Source organism: Peromyscus californicus, unplaced genomic scaffold (genome assembly GCF_007827085.1).
Source record: "Peromyscus californicus insignis strain IS unplaced genomic scaffold, ASM782708v3 Scaffold_2__1_contigs__length_46816999, whole genome shotgun sequence".
NCBI lineage: Eukaryota > Metazoa > Chordata > Mammalia > Rodentia > Cricetidae > Peromyscus > Peromyscus californicus.
The window spans coordinates 46,487,233-46,512,405 of NW_026294540.1; the positions used below are offsets into that span (position 1 = coordinate 46,487,233).

The following is a 25,173-nucleotide window of genomic DNA, read 5'->3' on the forward strand; positions in this document are numbered from 1 at the left end:
AGTTAAATCTGTCCCTGTGGATCCGAAGCTTTTATTTCCTCTGTTTCGATCAGTGGCTGGATAGGACTCATGTAAACTGGGTAATAAAACTAGATGTGCAATCCTATCACCTGGTGAAATGGCAGTAATTCCTTTTGGAGACTCAACCATAATTTTCACGATCCCAGTATAATCAGGATCAATCACTCCTGGGTGTACTTTAAGAACTTTTATGGTGGTGGAGGATCTTCCTATCAATAAACCCACCATGCCCGGCTTCAAAGGGTCTTTAAAATCAGACTCCACTAATTGTACTCCCATCTGTGGAGTCAGTATGAGTCTGGTGGTGGCACAGAGGTCCAACCCTGCTGAGCCTGTAGTGGCTCTCCGCGGTTCCTCGGATGATGGAGGGTTGGCCACTGCTCTGGGTTCCCGCCTTGCTCCTGATTCTCCACTGCCCCATATATTTGCGGGCCCTGAGGCCAAGGGCCCCACTGTCCATTTTTTGAAAGATTGCCTGTTGTTATAGGCTGACCGTTTATGTCCTTGACTGACCTACACTCATTTGCCTAATGCTTCCCCTTTTTACACCTAGGACAAAGTCCAGGCTGTGTAGGGCGTTGACTCCTCCCTATTCCTTGGTTACCTTCTCCTTGAGGGCAGCTACATTTGAGATGGCCCATTTTTCCACACTGAAACCATGCCCCGGTGTTCCCTCCTTTCTTGTTACTAAGTTGCATAACTGCAGCCGCAAGACCTGCGTTAGTTAGAGGTCCCCCTAATTCTCTGCACACTTTCATCCATACTTCTAGACCTTTGTTCTTATAAGGGGTGATCACAGCCTTGCATTCTTTGGTACATTGTTCATAAACTAGTTGCTTTATAAGCGGCATCGCGGCATCTGGGTCACCAAAGATTCTGCCTGCAGCCTCGACCATGCGGGCCACAAAATCTGAAAAAGGTTCTATAGGTCCCTGAAGGATCTTAGTAAGGTTGCCACTCACTTCCCCTTTATTAGGTAGGGACTTCCATGCCCTTGTTGCTAGTTGATTTATCTGGTCATAAACCTGCTGTGGATATCCATTTTGTTGATTGGCAAATCGGCCTTGTCCCAGCAGCATGTCTACATCCCAAGTTGCTTGACCTCCACCTGCAGCCCTGTTAATCACAGCTTGTTCACTGGCAAATTCTATCAAAAATGCCTTCCAGTCTAAATACTGCCCTGCGCTTAGACATGCTCAAGCAAGATTCATCCAATCGGATGGAGTCAGGCAAAATCTGTGCAGAGCCTCCACTTGAGCAACAGTATATGAGGCTGTGATGCCATAAGTTCGGACAGATTCCGCTAGAGACTTGATGACCTTAAAATCCAAAGGTTCATGGTATCTCTGTTGAGTCTGGGCATTGAGAAACACTGGGCAAGCTAGCTGCATTTCAGTTCTAACCTGTCTCCAAACCTCCAGGTTAAAAGAATTCCCCATAGAGACAACTCTAGACATGGAGGCAGATTCCAGATATGGTGGAGGAGCTGAGGGAGCGGCTCCACACTCAGGCTCACATCCTTTAATTCTTTCTCTTTCTCCTTTATTTCTACCCCTTTTCTTTCTTATTCTCATGCTCTGCAAGGTTTCACATAATGACTCTACATCATCAGAATCAGGGGAAGAGATAGGGGACTCGGAACGCTCTAGGTCCGAAAGGTCAGGATATAACCTTGTTTTTTCTTCCCCCTTTTTTGTTTTACTTCTGGTAGATGCTGCTTTAGCAGACATGGCCTTTTCTGATCTTTCCTCCTGCAGCATTTCTAAGGCTGCCTGCCCATTCTCTACCACATCGCTGCAGTGCTGGTCTTTGAGACACCCTCTCACTAATTTCTAAACTGGTCTAACCCCATGTTTAAGTGTCCCTTGTTCTGCAGCGAAGTCTAGATCACGGCCCAACTTTTCCCAGGAAGCTACCGTGAGGCTTCTGGAAACTGCAAACCAGGGTGCCACGACATCACATTCCTCTAGAAATCTTTCTAAAGTACTCTTCTTAATCTCTAATTTCTTTGAAAGGAGCAGCTCGTTAAGAGCCAGAAAAATTGGGTGCGAAGAAGTTGCGCCCATGATACTAGCAGCACTTTTGCCTTCACCTGCTTTCACTTTCTTTAATTTTCCTGTCCGTTTTTGTTGCGGCTCTACGTTTTAATTTTCCCATCTGCTTTTGTTGTGGCTCTACTCTTTAATTTTCCCGTCTGCTTTTGTCGCGGCTCTACTTAATTTTCCCGCTTTTGTCGTGGATCCCCACCTTACCTGGGGACTTACCAGTGTACTGCCCTGACTGCGAAGAGTTCTGAGCCTTAAAGGGTCCCCATACGGGCCACCACTTGTCGCGTCCACCTCGACCAGCAAGGAAGATGCAATACCAGGCTCTTCTCCAAGCAGTTTATTCAGGAACCTTGAACAATCTTCTGACCCTGGGGAAAGCCATCTTCTCACTCCGGGGAAAGCCAGCCCACACCCTTTATAGTCACTGAGCAACCAACCCCGTAGTGCCACGTGGACAATGCCGATAGGGTCAGACATACGCAAGCAAGCCAGATTCCATGCCCAAGCCAAATAAGGAGTTGTTTATCCCAGAGAACACCTGCCATCGGGAAGGTGGAAGCCGGACGCCGGCACCATCTTTGAGGCGCGGCTGTGCATGGCTCTCTACACATGTTCATGTGGGTGCATGCACACAGGCCAGAGATGTACTTCAGGTATCCTTTTCAATGACTATCCACATTATTTATTTACTTATGCTATTAATTTTTATTTTTAAAAGTTATAATATAATTATATCATTTCTTGCTTCATTTTCCTCATTCCAACCCCTCCCATGTACACTCTCGCTCTTTCTCAAATTTATGGCCTCTATTCATTTAGTGGTTGTTTTACACACACACACACACACACACACACACACACACACACACACACACACACGTACAACTTACTCAGTCCATATAATGTTACCATATGTACATGGTCTCTCACTGAGCCTGGAGCTCATCCATTCAGCTAGGCTGGCTGACCAATGAGCGTCAGGGATCTGCCTGTTTCTGGCTCCTCTTCACCCACCCACCTGGTGCTGTCATTACAGGTACACAACATTGCACCTAGCTTTACATGTGATTTCTGGGGATCCAAACTCAGATCCTCATGATTGTGCCATAAGCATTTACCCATTGAGACATCTACCAAGCCCTTCACAGCTGGCATTTTTTATGTGAGTTCTTGACTGAACTCATATCTTTATGCTTGCAAGGCAAGCATTTTTACCCACTAAGACATTTCCCCATGCCCTGCCCTGGATTGTCTAAGGTAGATTTTACTGAACTTTGGCTCGCTGGTCTGAGAAAAAAAGGCCCCTTCCGATTAAAACATGCCCCAAAAACCCAGAACAGGAAACAAAAGCATTGGCAGGAAGAAACAGTGAATTTCAAAAAATACAAGTTAGAACAATGAACCCATTCTCTGTTATAGTTAATGAGATGCAGTTATAATTGAAAGGATAATTCTCAAAATGAAAGGTATTAGCCAATTCACAATGCACACACATGCACACATGTGCATGGGGAGACCAGAAGTCCATGTTGGATGTCTTCATCAATTGCTCTCCACTTACTTTTTTTTTTGACATATATATTTCTTATATTTATTCATCTACTTAAGTTTTTCACACAGGTCATTAATTTGAAGTATTTATGCTCACTTATAACATAAACAGTCATTCTTAATTTCAATGTATGAAGATTTGTGTAAGTCTGATTTTTTTCCTAAAAATATTATTACAAATAATAAAAATGTTTATTTAATACATTCATAAAAAATAATTTTTGCATTTCATTAACACCTCTCCATTTCTGATTTTGTCACACTTGCAAAGGTGATTTATTATGTCATTGTTTTCTGATTAAGAATTATTAACATTGAGCAAAATCAATCAATGGCAATTATGAGAGAAATAATTAGAAATAATCTACATATAGACTGTACTATTGTTACTCCATGTTTACAGAGCTCCTCATGCCTCTCCCTCTGGGGTGCTGGGATGAAAGGCTTGCCCCACCATGCCTAGTTTATACAATGTTACTTGTCTGCAAATGTTTTTAGGGCTGATCATTTAATACTGGATAATCAGTTGGTGTGTTCTTCCCAAGGGCAGACTATTTCTCCTGTGCTCAGCTTTCCTTAGCTGCTGTAGTTATTTGTGTAGGGTTGAGGCCTCTTGGGCTTCTGCAATAATCGTGTCATCCTTGTTCAGCTCATGTGTATGCAGTCATGTTGGTGAAACTTTGTGGGTGTAACTTGAACATTACTAGGAAATATAATCTCACAGTAAACTCCCTGCTTATCTGGCTTTTACAATGTTTCTGCAATGTTCCCTGATCCTTTGATATGGGAGTTGTATTGTAGATGTATCCAATGGGGCTGGGCTCCACAACTCTGCATTTTGATTGGTTATGGATTTCTGTAATGTTCTCTGTCTGTTTCAAAGAGAAGTTTCCTGGATAAAGGGTGAAGACTACACTTATCTATGAGTATAAAGATAAATTTTTAGAATGTAGTTCAGAATTATGTTGGTTTAGTAAAGTGGGCCATGACTTCCCTAGCTCTGGGTATTTGGCTAAGTTTCCAGTCCCAGACATGGACTCCCTCTTTTTGAGTGGGTCTTAAATCCAACTATGGAGCTGTTGGTTACTGCTAAGGTATTCTTCCCACTACTGCATTGTTAGATTTTTTAAATTAAATTTATTTTTGACAATTTCATAGTTATATACAATACATTCTTACCACATGCAGTTCCAGTCTCTTATCCCCTCCTCCACCCTTGTTGAGCTACTTTTCCTCTAAGGCCCCCTCCCACTTGGATATTTTTTTCTTTTTGTTTTGTGACTCACTGAATTTAATCAGGGACCCACTTTTACACAAACACATCCAAAAGAGCAGAGTCCTCCTGGCACAAATGTCTTTTAAAGAGTCTCATCTTTGATCTTTATTTGCTACTGATGGGTGTGTAAACTGATATGACCATTATGGAATTCAATATTAGGGATACTACAGAAGCCAGGAATGGAACTAACCATATGATCCAGCTATACTATTCATGGGTGTGTACCCAAAGGACTTGATATCTTGACACAGAGATATTTCATACCCATGTTCACTGCTGCTCTGTTCACCATACAGAATCATCTTAGGTGTCCATCAATAGGTGGACATGCACACAATGAAATTTTATTCAGCAACTGAGTTGCAGTAATCCATTCATGAGGGCAGAGTCCTTCTGGAAATCATCTCTTAGAGTCCCTCCTCTCAATCCTGTCACAATGACAATTAGTATTGTACTGCGAGTCCAGTGTGGGGCACAACCTGTTGTTCCAGCTGTTCTCGGGAGCTCAAGACCAGCCTGGGCATAGAGAAGACCCCATCTGAAAAAGAAAAGAAAAAGAAGGGGGTGTAGAAGAGGAGGGGAGGGAAGGGAAGGAAGAGATGAGAAGTGAAGCCATGAGAAAAAGAAAATAAAAAATAAATTCAGCACGAATTTGGGAGGGGACTTGTGAGTCATAACAGATCCCTGCCTCAAATTTTACCACAATAACAATTCCTGAGGAACCAAAGTTTCACAGATGAAACATAGAATCATAAAAATGCCAAGGATAATAAACCACAGTTGGATGTTTTCCTCACATAATAATTTGAAAGTGGGAAATACATTTCTAGAGGAATAAAAATGAAAGTCATGAAAAGTATAACTAAGCTCAACTTCATAAAAACATAAATAGATTCATAAACAGAAACATCGTAAATGAAGTAAAGATACACAAATGGGGTGAGGGGCAGGAGCAATGTGACCCATATGACAGAATACAGGGTCAATTCTTTGGGCTGCAGAGACAGCTCAGTAGTCAACAGCTTAGACTGCTCTTGCAGAAGACTTGGGTTTGATTCTCAGCATCCACATCCAGAGACTCACATCTAATCTGTGACTCCAGCTCAAGGGGATCTGATCCCTTCTTCTGGCCTTTGCAGGCACTATACTCATGAAGATGTCCTCTTGCTCCTAGAGACACAAGTAATTAAACAACAGCAACAAAAACCAAAACAACGACAACAGACCCAAACAAACAGGGCTGAAATGATGGTTAAAAGCAATTGGCTGCTCTTCCAGAGGACTTGGGTTTGACTTCCATTTACAACTATCTGTAACTCCAGTTCCAGGGAATCTGATGGCCTCCTCTAGCTTCTGAAAGCACCAGGTAGGTACATACATGGTACACAGACATACATACAAGGAAAACAAACAAAACACAAAACAAAAACCCCCTCAAAACCCATACACATAAAGTAATAAAATAATTTAAAAAGTAAGAAACAAATTTCTAATTTTACATTGAAAAAGAATCCCATTTCTTTTAATTTTTTTTTTGAGACATTGTTTCTCTGTGTAGTTTTGGTGCCTGTCCTGGATCTCACTCTGTAGATCAGGCTGGCCTTGAACTCACAGAGGTCCACCTGGCTCTGCCTCCCGGTGCTGTGATTAAAGGCATGCACCACTGCCGCCCAACTATCTCATTTCTTAATATTAAAAAGAACTTTAATTGAGGCGATAGCTCAGTAAACACCTTTCCATGCAAGCATAAGGGCTGAATGTGATCCCCAAAATCCACAGAAAAAGGATAGGTGTGGCTCTGTAACTCCAGAGTGGGGGAGAAGCAGAAACAGACAGATCTCCGGCTTGTGGGGCCAGCTAGTTTAACTTAACTGATGAGTACCAGGCCAGTGAGAGGCTCTGTCTCAAAAAAGCAAGGCTGGGGACCAGTGCGATGGCAGAGCAGGAAAGCGATTTGCTGCTAAGCCTGACAACCTGTGCTTGATCCCGGGACTCAGCAGGGTGGGCGGAGAGAACCGATCCCTGCAAGCTGTCCTCTGGCCTCCAACTGCATGGCATAAGCACACATGTACACAAATCAATTAAATAAACAAATAGTATAACAACAGTTTATTAAAACACACACATACACACCCAGCTCTTAAGGAATGACACCCTTTGGCCCCTACCCGACATGCTTACACATGAATACACACATACAACTTGTGCTAAGGATGTAGGCGGGCAATTAACTAGCACAGCAGAGGCCTTGGGCTCTGAGCTCAGCATGGGGCTGGAAAGCTCCCTTGTGTGTGTGTGGGTGGGATGGGGTGGGTGATCCTTGCATAAATATGGAAAAAGATAAAAACCAAAAAACACAAAAAGCCTTGGGGAGGTGAACGGAGATTACAGATTGGCTTTTTAAGCACAGAGGTGACAAAAGTGTAAATTAGAACAAGTTAATAAAGCCTCTGATATTAGAGATGTTTGAGAACAGAGGTGACAGTGTGTGGGAAACCCTTGGCATGCTTGTCAGAGTCATGCCTCCTCAGGCCTCTGGTAACTTCACTTGTAAACATTTAATCCAAGAGACATCCTCACTGGTTTGGAAACTTCTATGATAGATTATCCATTTGCTGGCACTTGGGTTAGAAGCAACATCGGGTTCATTAAGTGCAGCTCCTCTCAAGTGTGATATTATGCAGCCGTGAGAAAGGACAAGCAAGGCGGAAGGCTAGGGAGATGGCTCACTTGGTAAAAAGCTTGCTTGAAAAAGTGAGGACCTGAGTTTGGTACCCAGAACCTATGTTTTCAAAGCCAAGCACGAGGATGCTTGTCATCCTAGCACTGTAATACTGGGGACCGGGAGACAGGCACAGCCCTGGGGCTTCTGGGCTAGTCAGCCTGGCTTAATAAGCAACTATATCTTAAAACAACAAAACAAAAGCAAACCCCAGTTAGATGGCACCTGAGGAAGGACAGCTGAAGTTGACCTCTGATCTCCACAAACATGCACAAACCCACACACTCATGATCCCCCCTTTCCACACACATACAAGATGGCCAGGTGCAGTGGTATCTACTTGCATCTCCAGTAGTAGGGAGTCTGATGCAGGAAGATAGTGAGTCCAAGGCCATCCTGGCCTCCACAGCAAGACTATCTTAGACAAGCAAACCAAAGGAAGGTGGTAAGAAGTGCCAGCTGGGGCTATCATAAAAATCCTGGGAGCTGGGCATTTTCAATAATCACCTTAATGGCTACAAGGAAGAAAGAGAGAAAGAAAGAGAAACAACAACAACAACAACAACAACAACAACAACAACAACAAACCAACCTAAAACACTTAGAAATGTTTACTTCTAAGACTCCAAGTGTCACTGGAAATTTAGGGGGTTCTGGTGGAGTCACCACACATTACTGGGGAAATTGAGGTTCTTTCTTGGGCTTCTAGTCTTGTTAATAAAAGAATTTGAAAAGGACTCAGAAGAAAGCTCAATGACAATTTTATTAAAGCTTAAAATGCAGATCTTGTTTTGCCATGTTTGGTTGATATCCCTGGAGGCCTGCTCTTTTCTGAAGGGAAACAGAGGACCATTGGATGAGGGATGGAATGCTGGCCAAGTCCAGGAAGAGCAAGAGAGAAACCAATGCCAGCATGGAGGTCAGCCACACTGCAGATAAGCACCTCATGTCAGGGAGGGGGTGCTACAGAAAGAGTAAAGCCCAGAGTTTTAGGGAAAGCCTGCTAAGAAAAAAGATATGAAGGAAACGTTTTTTAGTAATTCAGGAAAGCAGGCCAGCTCAGGAGGCTGCAGGACCAGCTGTGTAGGAGACAGCAGAGTGCAGGGTTCTGGGCTGGACAAGCACATCATCTCACTGAGGGGATAACTAGTCCTTCTGTCTCTTTTGTGGGGTTTAAGGTGGATCTACCTTGTTTAGGGGTGTCCCTTAGCCAGGTGGCTGACCACCTAGAATGCTGGGTCTCTACCCAGGCCAGAGATTCTATTCTCTGGTCCAGAAGGAAATGGTTTTTCCTGGTGGGCCTTTAATACTATTCTAACACTGGGGAAGGCCTGTGTAGATTGCTCATTCAACCAAGTCCTTGTGCAAGCAAGACCTGAGTTTGAATCCCACAGTGGTGCTCATCTATAATTCTAGTGCTGGGAGTGGGGTTAAGGTCTTGGGGACTCTCTGACCAACCAGGTGTAGTGAGAGACTCAAGAAAGTGGAGAGCAATAGAGGAAGATGACCAATGTTAACATCCAGCATCCATATACTGATACACACACACACACACACACACACACACACACACACACACACACATGCATACACATGCACACACACATACACACACAAACATATACACATACACACATATATGTACACATACATGTACACACATATATGCACACATACAAACATATACATGTACACACATACATATACACATACACACATACAAACATAGACACATACACACACAGACATATACACACACACACAATACAAACATATACACACATACACACACATACAAATGCACATGAGTTCCTATAAATAGTAAGCTAAAATAGGCTCAGGGTTCTGAAAGAGTGAAAAATAGAATTATCATGTGTTAATAATTTTGATAGGATAATAATTTGAATGTTCTTCAAGAGCTCACTTGTTTTGTGAGGTAACGGCATAAGCCCAGTGCAGGAGGAGATGCGTTATGAGGGCCCTTATGGGTTAGTAGCTTAATGCACTACTGGATAGGTGAAAATCTCAGAAGGGTTAGAGCCTCTCTCTCCCTCTCTCCTCTCCTCTGAACTCAGCTACAAAATGGGGATTTTTAAGGACCCTTGTTGTGGGACATGACCTGGCCATAGCCCTTCCGGTCTTGGGCTGTGACCCCACCTAACCACTGAAGCAGGTGTGGGTCCTGGGCCGGCGGGAGGCCTTGCCATTACGAACCAGTTATCCAGCCCTGTGGTGCCATGTGCCAGCTGCCTCTGGGAAAATTGGACAGGTTTTCCCAGGAAGGATGAAGAGATGTGGATTCCTCAGCTTTCGCTCTGGGGAATGAGTAGGCTGAGGTGCAGTGGGGAAGAGGCAAGGAGTAAGACATAGAAGCAGGTTACAGGATCGCTAAAGTGGGGGGAAGGCAAGATTCTAAACCACCTGCCACAGAGGCGGAGATCCGAGTCAAACATCTATTCTCAGAGGTCCCCAGATGGTCAAACAAACACATACATGCTCAGATGCACAGAAATATACACTGATGGAAACACACATACACAAAAATGCCTACACAGATACATAGGTACACACCAACAAACACACACTCACAGAAACACACAGATACATAGAAACAGAGAAAGATATAAACAGGAACAGAAATGTACAGAAATACAGCAGACACACAAAAATAGAGATACAGAGAAACACACATACCAACTCAAACACACTTACAGAAATACACAGTCAGGCACACAGACAGGAACACACATACACATGCCCAGAGATAGACACATATGCACCCAGAAACACTCAGACACAACAGAGAAACACACAGTCACTTACCTAGTCTGCAGACAGATGTCCCAGGGACAGACACACCCTCACAATCACTCACAGTAGCACACAAGATCAGGTAGCATGCACACAACCAGGAGTTCATGCTCTTCTGGTGGTTCCCACAGCTGTCCCAACCTGCAGCAGTTTTCTGTGCACAAAGCCCTGTTCCAGGCTGCTTTGGCTCTGGGATGGATGGGGTTGGGAGTGGGCACTCTCCAGGGAAGCCAAAGATGTAGGAAAAGAGAACCAGGAAAGAGAAGACTGTTGGAGGAGGGGACAGGCAAGGTGGGTCTTTGACTGAAGTGTGTGAAAGGATCGAGAAAGGGAGGCAGAAGAAGCTTCTAGGCAGAGGCAACAGTCAGGGCATAATCTTTTCGATCTCCATTCTTCCTGTGCCAACCCCTACTCAGGCCAAGTGGGGACAGTGGTCCATCCCCTCTATGTATCTGCAGCCTTGTGCTTCAAGAACATCATGGCTATTTTCCTTTTCAAAGATGGGAATATTGGGTCCAGAGAGTCTGTGTCAGCATTCAAAGTCACACAGCATAAAAGATAACCAGCTGATCTTCAACAGAAATCCCTCTCGGGACAGAGAATCTCCCAGTTCCAGTAGAGAACAGGATGCTTGGCAAAGGTCATGCCAGGGAGGACAGGTATGGGAAAAGCTGGGCAATCAGCCTTTAGGCCCACTGGCAGCTAAGCCGGGCTTTAGCCATGCCCTTGTACTCCCATCCTTACAGAGCAGGGCCCTAGAGAAAGGCAGAAAGAGTGGGTGATGGAGCACATCAAGGCCAGGGAAGGGCCTGATGCAAAGGGTTAATCCTGCAAGCACATCTTTAGCCAGAATGCTCTAGTTTATAGGATTTTCCCAGTTGTTACCAGAACAGATTCTCAGAAAGCGGTGTGATGGTACATGTTTGCAATCTCAGCTTTTCCCAGACATGCATGTGGGTGGGGTAGGAGAATCACAAGTTGAAAATGATTTATTCTTTTATTATATTTATTTACTTATTATGTGTGCCATGATATGCATGTGTGTGTGTGGGGGGGGGGGTGTCAGAGGACAACTTGTATGAGTCCATTCTCTTTCTCTCATGCTGGTCCCAGCATTGAGCTCAGTTATTAGCTGGGCAGCAATCACCTTTATCCAATGAGACATCTCACTGGCCCTACTATTTTTTTTAAAGATGTGGTCTCATGTAGTTTAGTCTGGTCTTGAACTCACTGTAGTGCCCAGAAGATGATCTTGAACTCCTGATCTTCCTGATTCTACCTCCTCAGTGCCACTATGACAAGTGTAGGCCACTACAACTGGCCTGAAAATGAAATTTAAAAAAGATTCAGGGCCAAGCAGGAGTAGTGCCTGTCGTTCTGGTGCTAGGGATGTCTTTCTGTATGCTGTGAATGTGTTGCTCAGAGTGATTGATAAATAAAACCCTGATTGGCCAGTAGCCAGGCAGGAAGTATAGTGTAGGTGGGGTAAGGAGAGAGGAGAATTCTGGGAAGTGGAAGGCTGAGTGAGGAGACGCTGTCAGCTGCCGCCATGAGGAGCAAGGTGTAAAGTACTGGTAAGCCACGAGCCACGTGGCAAGGTATAGATTTATAGAAATGGGCTAATTTAAGATATAAGAACTAGATAGCAAGAAGCCTGAGCCACATGGCCATACAGTTCATAAATAATATAAGCATCTGTGTGTTTATTTGGGTCAGACAGCTGCAGGACTGGCGGGTGAGAGAGATTTGTCCTGACCGTGGGCCAGGCAGGATCAGGAGATAACCCCAGCAACATTCTGCACTTGGAAGGTAGAGGCAGAAGACTCCTGAGTTTGAGGCCAGCTTGGGCTAAATAGAGAAACTCTGTTTTGAGAAGAAAAAGAAAGAAAGAAAAAGAAAAAGGAAGAGAGTAAGAAAAGAAAATGACTAGGAGAGAGCAATGCTCTGGGTTCTATCCCTAGCAACACACACAAACACACACACACACACACACTCACACATACACACACATACTCATATACACACACATAAACATTCACACATGTGCACACATACTCACACACTCACACACACTCATACACACACATAAACACTCACACATGTGCATAAACACTCACACATGTCACACACACATAAACACTCACACATGTGCACACATACTCACACACTCACACACACTCATACACACACATAAACACTCACACATGTGCATAAACACTCACACATGTCACACACACATAAACACTCACACATGTGCACACATACTCACACACTCACACATACACACACACTCACACACACACTACCAGACATAGTGGTGCATACCTGTAATCTCAGCACAGCCTAGACTACATAGCTCCCCTCCATCAACAAAAGAAGAAAAAAAAAGGATCAAAAACTCGATGACTAAAATAACATATGGGTGGGGAGATGGCTCAGTGGCAAGAGCACTTGATGTATAAAGTATGAGGACCTGAGTTCGGATCTCCAGACCCAGTGTACGATGCCCACCTGTAATTCCAGTTTTGGAAGGTGGAGACGGGATCCCCAGAGCAAGCTAGCTAGCAAGACTAGCCACATTGGCCAACTCTGGGTTTGATTGACAGACTCTGACTCAATGAATAAGGTGGTAGAGGGATCAAAGGGATCCTCACATCAGCTTAGGGCTTACACACACACACACACACACACACATACATGCTCAGTCACTGACACACTGTAGCTAGAGTTTTCCTGCCTGGCTCACAGTCAGGACAAATCTCTGTCACCCGCCAGTCCCACAGCCGCTCAGACTCAACCAAGTAAACACAGAGACTTATATTGGTTACAAACTGTATGGCCGTGGCAGGCCTCTTGCTAACTGTTCTTATATCTTAAATTAATCCATTTCTATAAATCTATACCTTGCCACATGGCTCGTGGCTTACCGGCATCTTCACATGCTGTTTGTCATCGCGGCGGCTGGCAGTGTCTCTGACTCAGCCTTCCACTTCCCAGAATTATTCACCTCCTTGTCCCGCCTATACTTCCTCCTGCCTGACTACTGGCCAATCAGTGTTTTATTTACTAACCAATCAGAGCAACACATTTGCCATACAGAACATCCCACAGTAACACACAGTACATGCCCATATGTGCAACAAAGATGTGCACACACACATACAGACAAAGATAGAAAAAGGAAACAACACCAATTCTTACCGTGCTGGAGGGCAGTTTACTCACCACACTCAAGTCCAAGTATGTAGAAGAAGACACCACAGTTGGGGCTCGGAGTCTGGTCTGGGTTCAGGCATCACTGGGATGCAGGTTCATGCCTTCAAGCAACATTGTGAGGACCTTGTGGTGATCCCAGGCCCCAGGTAGTTCAGAGTCATCTCCTTTCTCAAGGCCCTTCATTTCATCCCATGTGTAATCCTGTTTGTCATAGGAAGCAACATAATTAGGGGCTGAAGAGATGAATCCGGTAGTAAAAGCACTTGCTGTCAAGTCTGATGACCTGAGTTTTAATCCCTGGAACCCACATGGTGGAAAGAAGGTCACAACTGACTCTTGCAAACTGCCTTCTGACACCTACATATAGGCTGCAGCACATAAGTGCCCCCACAAATAAGTAAATATAAAAAAGAAATTGAAGTATCATAGTTACAGACTTCAGAGGTCAGAATAATGTCAAATTGTCCTGGCTAATTTTATGTCAACTTGACACAAGCTAGAGTCATCAGAGGAAGGAGTTTCCATTGAGGAAATGCCTCTGTGAGATGAGGCTATAAGGCATTTTCTTAATTAGTGACTGATGGGGGAGGGCTCTGTAGATGTATCCAACCTTCTTATTAAATAAGAAACACAGAACCAATGCAAAGAAGAAAGCCAAGAGGTCAGAGCTAAGAGCTAAAACCTTACCCTTCCTCCTGCGGTGGTCCTACCTGTCCGAATCAGAGCTACCCCTGTGTTAAAGTCTTTATATAGAGTTCCTGTCCTGCCTTCTCATTGGTTGTAAACCCAACCACATGACCGCCTCCTCACAGCCTGTCTGTATAGGCCTCCAGGTTTTCCATGATTGGTATTAAGATTAAAGGCATGTGTATCCAATACTGGCTGTATCCCTGAACACACAGAGACTTACCCAGCTCTGCCTACCAAGTGCTGGAATTACAAGCGTACGCTACCACTGCCCTGCTTTCCTATGGCTTGCTAATAGCTCTGACCCTGGGCAACTTTACTTATTAACATACAAATAACATTTTAATACAAATAAAATATCACCATAGGGCTCAGCCCATTATGGGTGGGGCCATCCCTGGGCAGATAGTCCTGGGTTCTATAAGAAAGCAGGTTGAGCAAGCCATGAGGAGCCAGCCAGTAAGCAGCACTCCTCCATGGCTCCTGCCCTATTTGAATTCCTGTTGTGGCTTCCTTCAATGATGAACTACAATGTGGAAGTGTAAGTCAAATAAACCCTTTCCTCCTCAACTTGCTTTTTGGTCATGGTGTCTCATAGCAGCAATAGAAACCCTAACTACAACAGTGATAATTTTTGAGTGTCTATTATTGTGTTTAGCCCAGGATTCATGGGTCCAGGGTCCAGTCTCCAGGCCTGGCTGCAATGAGCCCAAGGTCTAGAGAAGGTCAATATGTGCCTACTTCAGCTCCTTAGTTGGAGACTCTAATGGTCAATCTCAATTACCAACTTGATGAGATCTAGACTCACGTGGCAGGGAGAGGCCTGTGGTTATACCTGAGTGTTTTCACTAGATTGAAGTGGGAAGACCTGTCCACTGTGGTGGCACTGCTCCCTCTCTGTGGATCCTGGAGTGTATAAAAAGAGCAAGATGAGCCGGCAGCGGTGACACACACCTTTAATCCCAGCACTTGGGAGGCAGAGGTAGGCGGATCTCTGTGAGTTCGAGGCCAGCCTGGTCTACAGAGTGAGATCCAGGACAGGCACTAAAACTACACAGAGAAACCCTGTCTGGGGGGTAAGGGGGGTGGCAGCGATGATCTAAGCACCCTCGTTCATCACTGTCTGTTTCTTGATTGCACACAGACTGTGACCAGACACCCCATCCTCCTGCCACTGTGACTTCCCCTCAATGTCAGACTGTATATCTTGGAACTGTGAACCAAAATAAACCCTTCCTTTCTAAAGTGGTTTTGTCAAGAGTGTTTTATTGTAGCAACAGAAAAGTAATTAAGATAGAGGGGAAGGGGGAGCAGTTCAGAGTTGCTTCCTGTGTCCTGTGCTTATCAGCTTCCTTAATCAGATGAACCTCACATGGATGGGAAGATCATAAAGGGTGTGAAAGTCTGTCTGTGAGTGTTGGGGTTGGGGGGCTGTAATGGGATGCAGCTCAGTGGGAGAGTGCTTTCCAATTGTGTAACAAGCCCTGGGAAACACACACACACACACACACACACACACACACACACACACACACACCCCAAAACATCTCTTAAGGTGTCTCACACCTATAATCCCAGAGTTTAGGAATTAGTGGAAGCATGAGGATCAGAAAGTCAAGGTCATCCTCAGGTACACAGGGATTTTGAGGCCAGCTTGAGATATAAGAGATCCCGTCTCAAAAATAAAAATAACAAAGAACTGAAAAACAAAAAACAATAATCAAAGAAAAGTCTGTAAGAAGAGAAAACATTGGCTAGCTCAGTCGGTAGAACATGAGACTCTTAATCTCAGGGTCGTGGGTTTGAGCCCTACGTTGGGCACCAAATGTAGATGTAACCAACCATCTTATTAAATAAGAAACACAGAACTAATGCAAAGAAGAAAGCCAAGAGGTCAGAGCTAAGAGCTAAAACCTTACCCTTCCTCCTGCGGTGGTCCTACCTCTCCGAACCAGAGCTACTTCCTGTGTTAAAGTATAAAGACTTTCTGTTCTGCCTTCTCATTGGTTGTAAACCCAACCACATGACCGCCTCGTCACTGCCTGTCTGTATAGACCTCCAGGTCTTCTATGGTTGATATTGAGATTAAAGGCATGTGTATCCAATACTGGCTGTATCCCTGAACACACAGAGACTTACCCAGCTCTGCCTACCAAGTGCTGGAATTACAAGCGTACGCCACCACCGCCCTGCTTTCCTATGGCTTGCTAATAGCTCTGACCCCCGGGCAACTTTATTTATTAACATACAAATAACATTTTAGTACAAAATAAAATATCACCATATTTCCCCTTTTCTATTTTAATAAAAAGAAAAAAGGAAAAAGCTTATAACTAACATAAGAAAAACTATATACAAAAGTACAATAACTATATACAATATATACAAGTAATAAATACCTAAACAATGTCTAGTCCATTTGTATTTGACAAATTCAGAGAAAATAATTCCATTATCTCTCCTATTTTGGTAAGTCCAAAATGTATCTAATTCACTTTCTATCCTAATTAATCTTCAGCTATAACTAACTAATCTTCAACTCCCTCAGAGACCCAAGAAGGAAATAATATTAGCTAACAAAAATAAAATCAGGAAGTACATGCAAGCAACTTCCAAAAAATTGTGAGTTGACAGAAACAGTCAGCTGCCTGGACAGTCATCTGAGGTTTCTCCACAGTGTTGGGGCATCATCTTCAGCCTATATGCTTAGTGTATCTGACAGACTCATTTGTGAAGTAGGATGTACACAAGGTCAACAGTTCAACCTCACATTGGGTGAGAGCAGTCTATATAACAGAAGCACCTGAATTCCACTAGTGTCATGTCATGATTCAGGATTTTAAATTCTAGAAATTGTTGATGTTTTTTGAATTCAGCTGTCCATTCTTCTTGGCTATGTGTGTATGTGGCTTCATCTCAGCATCCCGTTCTTCTCCACATCCCTCTATTAAATGCCATTCTACTATTGAGAGGCGTGAGCTTAGTTACTCTTCAAGAATAACTGTTTCAGCTGCTGTTCCATTGCACATCATAAGCCATCGGCCCACTGCCTGTTCAGCTGCCTTCGAAGAAAAGGGCACTGTACCTTTTCCGGATTGCGAAGGCCACTTCAGGGATGGTGCCATATTGTCCTGGCCTCAGAAGATGCCTTTTGATAAAGCCATAACCACACTTGCTTTTACAAGAATCAGTAGTCCTTTGTTTCGTGTCCTGTCTGTCCTGTTTGTCAGCAGTTGATTTGAGGATACTTTGTTGTCCAGTGGCTAACTTTTGCCACAATGAAAGTTAACTCCAATTGCAGTTTTTTCAATGTCCATATTTTCTCTGAAGTAGATTGGTACTGCCAGGAGCCGACATGTCTCATAGTCATAACAAAAAAGAAAAATTTTCTAAGTTATTAAAATATTTTAAATGCCATATTCTGTAGATCTCTGAAGGGTTTGAAGATGACCTGTCTATCTAAAATATATCTGCTCAATATTGAAAACATACCTAATATGACTACAAGTTCTATTATAATGTCTAACTACTAACTTTCATTTCTTTATATCCTAATAGTTGGTAATAACACCATTCAAGGTTCAGAAAATTGCATTACATTGTTAAATGAACGGTATAAGTACAATTAGAAATATACATATAGCATTTTCTAACAGAGCCTCAGTCTCCCAGGCTTGAGGCCCAGGGTTCACTAGGGTTCCCTTCCCTGATAATATACATTGTACTCACCTGTAGCTAGAGTTTTCCTGCCTGGCCCACAGCCGCTCAGACCCAACCAAGTAAACACAGAGACTTATATTGCTTACAAACTGTATGGCTGTGGCAAGCTTCTTGCTAACTGTTCTTATAGCTTAAATTAATCCATTTCTATAAATCTATACCTTGCCACGTGGCTCGTGGCTTACCGGCATCTTCACATGCTGTTTGTCATCATGGTGGCTGGCAGTGTCTCTGACTCAGCCTTGCATTTCCCAGCTTTATTCTCCTCCTTGTCCTGCCTGTACTTCCTCCTGCCTGACTACTGGCCAATCAGTGTTTTATTTACCAACCAATCAGAGCAACACATTTGCCACACAGAACATCCCACAGCACTCACCAGTTTAGAAATGTCCTATTTTCTCATGCGGGCCATGCCTTGGCTTCCCCTGTCCCCCTAACCCCTGTCTATATTGTTTCTAAATCGTTCAAGTGTACCATCTCCCTTCTATTGACCGCTCCAGGGTCAGGCCTTCCAGACTGTCCACCTCCCATATCGTCCACACCTCCACCTTGCTCCTCCCACACAACCCAGGTCCAAAATGGGTTTCACCTTTACCCAGAGAGCCTTGGGAGACTTTTGTGGACTCTATACTGCTGTCCCCTGTTACTACTTTTAATTACATTTAAATTTATTTATTTTGTGCTCACATGTATATGTGTGGATGTACATATGGAAGTAAAAAGAAAACTTGTGGGAGTTGGTTCTCTTATTCCACCAGGTAGGTCCTGGGGATTGAACTCAGGCTTGCTGGCAGACATCTTGCCAGCCTTGACGCTCCTTTTAGTCCTTCCATTTGCTCAGCTCCAAAAAGCCAGGAGCAGCCTCTTCCAAGGACACCTAACTGCTCTCAGGTTGGGGATCAGGTGCAAACTTCAGAGGGACAGGAAGAGAATAAAAGATAAATATCACCCCCCCCCCAACTTAGTGGTGCACACCTGTAATCCCAGCATGCAGGAGGCAGAGGTAGGAAGATTGCTGAGTTTGAGGCTAGGAGGGGCTAAACAGAAATACCTTGTCTCAAAAATGCAAGGAGAAAAAAAAAAACATGAATAGCAGGTGGTACACTCAGGGATGGGAACCCTCTGAGGAAGGGACCAAAAACTGGATTCCCAGTGACAGTTTGTCTTGACCAGGAAGATCTCAATTCCCTGTAGTGGGCCTTGGGTCTGCCTGGGACCTACAGAAAACTGGCTTTTTACTTTATGTTTTTTGAGTGAGGGCTTCCTGTAGCTCAGATTTGCTTCCCTGCCTTCTTGAGTGCTGAGATCTGAGGTCTACATTATCACCCTTGGTTCATGTGGTCCTGGGGATCACACCCAGAGATTGCTATATGCTAGACAAGCAGTCTATCAACTGAGTTATGCCTCCAACCCCAGTTCTCACAGATAGGTTTGATGTCTTCATTTTACATTTTCTTTTTCAAAGATGACAAGCTGTTAGAAGCCTCTTCCCTTCTACTGGCAACTGTTTGCCCTAGAATTGTCTTTCCTTTGATTGTACTAGGCAAGGAGAGGTCCAGTCTCCTTCTGCATTGCCCTGGGTCAACAGCTGTCACCCACACTGACCTGTTTGTACCACAGCTTCATCGCCTATGTCTTGCCTGAACCTTGCACCCCACAAAACTACAGCTGACATATTCATGTGATCCTCTTTCTCCCCATCAATCCTGTGGTCAATACTTCAGTATGCCTAGGCCCATGATCCTCTAGGTTGGTCTGACTCCAACTACTCAAGTATTAGGGTGTTGAGCCCTGCAGAAGGATCCAAGCCCCTTTTGCAGAACCTAGCAGTGCATCTGAAAAACGGGGTGTAGGCAGAAGAGCAAGCTAGAGCATTTCAAAGAAGAGATCTAGGACTGGGAAGGAGGGACCAGAAGTGGACCCGATGAAGTAGTAGCCTGAGAGAGCGCCCAGCAGGCGCTGCTGGGTTAAAAGTTCAGTGATAACATGCTGCAGAAACCAACAGCTTGGCTGGAGAAAGGCCAGGTGCTCAGAAGGGCCGGAGCTGGGGGCGGGGCCTGACAAAGCCGGGCTGGGGCAGGGGGACCAGGCCTAGGAAGTGAGAGGAAAAGCCTGAAAGTGGGGATTGGAGCGAGGCGTGGCAGAACAGGGTAGAGGTCTGTCTGGAGTTGGGGGCGGGTCCTGGCGGCGTGGGGATGGGGGCTGCGGGCGGGGCTTGGAAGCTCTGGGCAGCCGGTCATAGACTGGGGCGGAGCCTGGCTTCTCAAGGCAGGGTCGGCTGGAGGCGGGGTCTCATGGTGCAGGGCTAGGGGGCTGAGGGCGGGGTCTGGCGGCGGCCGAGGACTGTGGGGCGGGATCTAGGGAGGGGCCTGGTGGTGCGGGGGCGAGGCCTGGAAGCGGGTTGGGCAGTTTAAGATTCAGGGGTCTTGGACTGAGCGGTTCGCGCGCACCCGGCCAGAGCTCACTGAAGCCACGCCCCTCCCCCGCCCAGACCACGCCCAAGCCCCCATCAAACTCCTCCCGGAGGTCCCCTCCCGCTTGATTTCCTCCCCCGTGGGTGGAGGCCCTGAGGAGAGTAGCGTCCCTCAGTCCAGCGCCGTCAGCCGCGTGTCTACTGCATCTTCGGGTTCGCTGATCTCCACCCCGCCTGGGCCTGCACCCCCAGGTAAGCGAATGGCCCTCTCTGGGGGCGCCGCCCTCTAGAAGCAACCCTCGCGACGATCTCCAGTCTCCCCTCCCGGGTCAAGACCAGCTAGGGTTGGCCCCAAGATAGGGTCAATGAGCTCCCCATCATTTCACTCACAAGGTACTTCTCTGGGTTTCCCAGCTGGTCGGGGCTCGGGCTGCCTTCCCCAGTGAGCTCTGGGTCCCCCGAGAACGAAGGTGAAGGCGGATGTGACTGGAAAACGCGTGGGAGCGAATAGGGGCTATCGTGATCCCGTGACGCGGGGAATCCGGATGTATGAACGGGCACTGCGTCACAGGAGTGTCTGTCACCAGAGAATCGGTGCAGAGCGCCTGCTGGGTGCCACAGACCGGCGATGGCCACAGACACTTTAGGGCCCTGTCTTGACCGGCCTCTGAGAAACAATGTCTTTAACAGGATTGCAACGTTTCAGCTGGTGCCAGGAGCGTGTAGAGCACACATCCAAATACTGGTGATAGGGGGTTACAGTGTTGGGAGGGAGCCCAGGGTGTCTGAGGGAAAGAGCCAATCTGTCATGATGGCACCTGCTATGGAGAGCTTTCTGGGCCCAGAAAACAAAATCCTGGGGAAAGGCCCAGGTTGGCGTGTTTGCAGACCAGAAAAGAGGCTGGCGGATCCGAAGTGTATACAAGGAAGAAAGGAGGTAGGGAGTGGTAGACAAGGGCTTAGAAGACAGTGAGGAGCCCACAGTTTCATTCTCAGGACTGGGTACGAGGGATGCTTAAGCCAGCAAGTAACAGCTGTCTGATGGTGTCTTGAGAGGAGGATCCTGCAGCCAGTATGTGGGGGAAGGTTGAAAAGACTCTCGGGCAGAGGCAGCTGGCTGGACCCCTGATGGAAGATGTGTAAAGTGATAAGAAGTTAGAAATTCTCTATTTACTCCCGGAAGAATTGTGTTCATGCATGTCTGGAAGTGGGACACGAGGCAAGGCCTGTGTGGAGATGGACTTGGGCTCTGGGGGTATGGAAGGGTCTTTATTGTTTTTTCTTTAGGACTAGGTGGAATCTAGGGTCTCATGCTAGGGGAGCACTCCACCACTGAAACGCTTTGGTTGCTTCTTTCCTTTATGTATGTATGCTCACATGTGGTGTACATGTGTGTGCATGCATGTGTGTGTGTGAGCTCAAGTGTGTGGAGGCCAGAGGTTGACCGATAATGCCTTTCTCAATCACTCTCCACCTTACTTTCTGAGACAGGGTCTGTTTTGGCAAGCCACCTGCCTCTCCCCCGCCCCATGCACACTCCCCACCGAAGTTACAGGCACATATCACGGTGCCCAGTTTTTACAGGGTGTGGCGATCTGAACGCAGGTTCTCATGCTTGCACAGAACTTTACCACTGAGCAACCATCCACCCAGCCCTTAGGTTTTATTTTGGGACAAGAGTCTCACTAATTCATTTATGTTGGCCTTGAACTCGTTCTGTAAGTCTGGCAGGCCTTGAACTTTCAGTCCTCCCACCTTAAAGAAGAGTGTGGAGGTAAGGGGAGGCTCTTAGGACTCAGCCTGGCTTGCAAAACCTATGAGCTGCCTGGGATATGGGGAGACAGGGATCCCTAAGACTGCAGTCTGAGCCCAGCCAGGGTCCTAACACCAGTGTGGCCTCCACTGGGGTGACCCGGACCCATTATTTGGATGAAGTTGCCTTGGAAGCCCCCTAGCCTTACAGCTGCCCCCCACCCCCGCCCCCCAGCCATTGATGCTGTTTGGGTGGAGTTCCCAGAGTATCACTCAGCCTGCCTGAGGCCTTCCCTGAAGTTCAGCAAGGTTGAGGGAATATTGGGGATCTTCTCTGCCTCCCTTCTCACATTCCCAAAGGGAATTGTTTCCAGGAATCAAGGAGAGAAGAGGCAATAGATATAAACTGGGAGCTTGTGGATGCAGGAAAGAGTTCTGAGTTACCGTTTGCCCATTTGGAAAATGGGTCTGTAGTATCTTTCCCTGAGAGTGTTAGTGAGTCCTCAGCTGGGGATATGCCTGACAAATCTTAGTGCCCTTTACACTCCTGACGGCCTGGGGGTGGCCTCCATGCTCCACTCGGAGATAAAGCAGAATAATATCCACCTCCAAACCCAAGGCCATTGGCTGTGGGCGGGGGAAGCATTTAGTTGGCACAGTGCCTGGGAGCCAGTGAACATTTGGTGAAGGAGCCTCGGACTTACTAAAGATGACCAGGAGCATGAGTAAAGATCTCATCCTCCCACTCCTGGGGTGACACAAGAAATCATTGCAGTGGGGATGCTCCTCTGTGACTTGGGTGCCCCAGGTTGCCTCATTCTACTGTCTGGGCTTGCACCTACCTCCTGTTTGAGTGCTGCAACCCTCAGATTAGTGGGTTTGCTTCATTTTTCCCAGCTGTAAAATGGGAATGACACCATTCAAACACCCATATAGTTAAAGAACTGAGGACTATGCCTGGCTAGTAATCAGTGCCTGATGAAATCAGTCCGTTATATTGCAGAGTTAATGCCTCAGGGCAGAACTGAGTACAGTGACATGGCTTGGCCCAGGGAGAGTCAGAGAAGGCATCCTGGGTGGGTGACAGTGATTTAGCTAAAGATAGATAGCTGTGTTCATTGGGCAGAGAAACAGTATTCCAAACCAAAGGACCAGCATGTACAAGTCTCTAAGCACACTGCTAGGTGCTTGGAGGAGTAATTAGCAGAGATATGAAAGAACACTGAGATCCTTGGGGGCTGGAGAGATTGATCGTTGGTAAGAGCACTTGTTCTTGCTTGCAGAGGACCTGAGCTCAGATCCCAGCATCCCCCATCAGGTGGCTTACAACCACCTGATGTAACAAGTATGGGAATTTGATGCTCTCTTCTGCCCTCTTCAGGCACTGCAATCATGTTCTTGTGGCTCGCTCTCTCTCTCTCTCTCTCTCTCTCTCTCTCTCTCTCTCAATTTAAAAACAAACAAACAAAATCCTTGATGTCTATAGGATAGCAGGATGGCTAGGCCTCAACAGGGAATTTAGAGGCTATTCTGACCCCAGAGAACAAACTCCTGGGTGTGTATGGTGCTTATGAGTGCAGGAGCCAGGAGACCAGAATAGAGGTGACTAATCTGGTTCAGGTGATGGGACTGTATCAAATGGAGGTTCGGGTGGGTGAGAATTCAGTGGATCTTGGATGGACTAGATGGGCTGGGGTAGCCATTGATGTGTGTGGCTGGCATGAGGGGATCAGGGTTATATTCAAGTCAGCATCTGTTTCTGGTACTTGCCTCTTGTCATACCTCCGATTCTGAGCTGGTGGAGGAATGACATACGGCAGGCTTTGGAGGAACAAGATGGGAGCTGGCTGGAAGACAGGGCAGGGAGTTGGTGGGGAGCCAAGAGCCAAGGAAGGCTGTCCAGCAATATGGTGAGCCATTGGGTAAAGGCCTTTTGCTGCTAAGCCTGATGACCTGAGGTTGATCTATAGAATTTATGTGGTAGAAGGAGAGAACAACTCTTGCAAGTTGTCCTCTGACCTTCATACTATGGCACTCATGTACCCATACCCACACACACTCCCTTATGAATAATAAAAATTTGAAAAAAAAAATACAAGGAAGGCTAGGTGGTGTCTGGAGACCCAGGTCAAGGCAGAACTCTTGCCTAGCATGTGTAAGGTCCTGGATAACGTCCCCAGCATTACAAAATCAACATTTAAATTAAAAAATAAATAAAAAACTGTCTTTGCATGCCCCACTTGGGTAATTCATGGGCAGGAATCTTCCTCCCATATGTACCTATCCTTCCCCTCCTCAGTCCTTTTACAGCATTTTTACTTTATTCATAGTGAGTCTCTCTCTCTCTCTCTCTCTTTCTCCCTCTCTCTCTCTCTCTCTCTCTCTCTCCCTCCCTCCCTCTCTGTCTCTCTCTCTCTCTCTCTCTCTCTCTCTCTCTCTCTCTCTCTCTCTCTCTCTCTCTCTCTCTGTAACTTGTAGGAGTCAGTTTTTACTTCTTCTACCATGTGGGTCCCAGGGACTGAATTGGGTCAAGTTTGGTGTCAAGTACCTTTACCTGAGAAGCGGTCCTCCTGCCTCCTTCAGACCTTCTCTAGGTCCTCTTTGGTCCCTTTTTAATAGCCATCTCAGACTCAGAGTGGCTGCTCCTGTCAAAGGAACATAAAGAAGCCTTTCTCCTCCTCAGTCTGGACTCTGTATCTTTCTTAGTGTGATGCTACCACCAGAGTGGCTAGCATTCAGCTCCTTTTGGGCTCCTGAAGCCATAGTTTTGGTCCAAGGTTCCATGACTGTCTAAAAAGGGATTTTTCTCTGCCAACCACATCCTGGTGTCTCGATTTGCCCTGTTTTTGGCTTTATCTCCCTTCCATCACTGTTTGTATGATTTGTATCCAATGCTGTATTGGGTGTCATTGGGAAACCTGTGTTCTTGGGGGGAAGGGACAGGAAAAAGGAT

General features: G+C 45.8%; 1 protein-coding gene and 1 long non-coding RNA gene across 4 annotated transcripts in view; one reads left to right on the forward strand and one right to left on the reverse strand.

The window, feature by feature from the left end:
* Positions 1–3,438: 3,438 nt before the first annotated feature.
* LOC128120552 (uncharacterized) lies at positions 3,439–21,021 on the reverse strand. Of its 2 annotated transcripts, none has more exons than XR_008221896.1 (4): positions 20,859–21,021; positions 13,634–13,849; positions 5,983–6,069; positions 3,439–5,437 (listed from the first exon to the last, which is right to left on the reverse strand). It is a non-coding gene; the product is annotated as an uncharacterized LOC128120552 (long non-coding RNA). The 2 variants fall into 2 exon arrangements; XR_008221897.1 differs by having other exon boundaries at positions 13,658–13,849; positions 20,859–21,018.
* The window catches only part of Cers4 (ceramide synthase 4), a 41,032-nt gene continuing 36,304 nt past the window's right edge, over positions 20,446–25,173 (forward strand). The window contains exon 1 of one of the 2 annotated variants that reach the window (XM_052754710.1): positions 20,446–20,720. The gene's annotated coding sequence lies outside the window, so the exon portion shown is untranslated. The remainder of the gene's footprint in view (positions 20,721–25,173) is intronic. The other variant, XM_052754709.1, reaches the window with a different exon arrangement.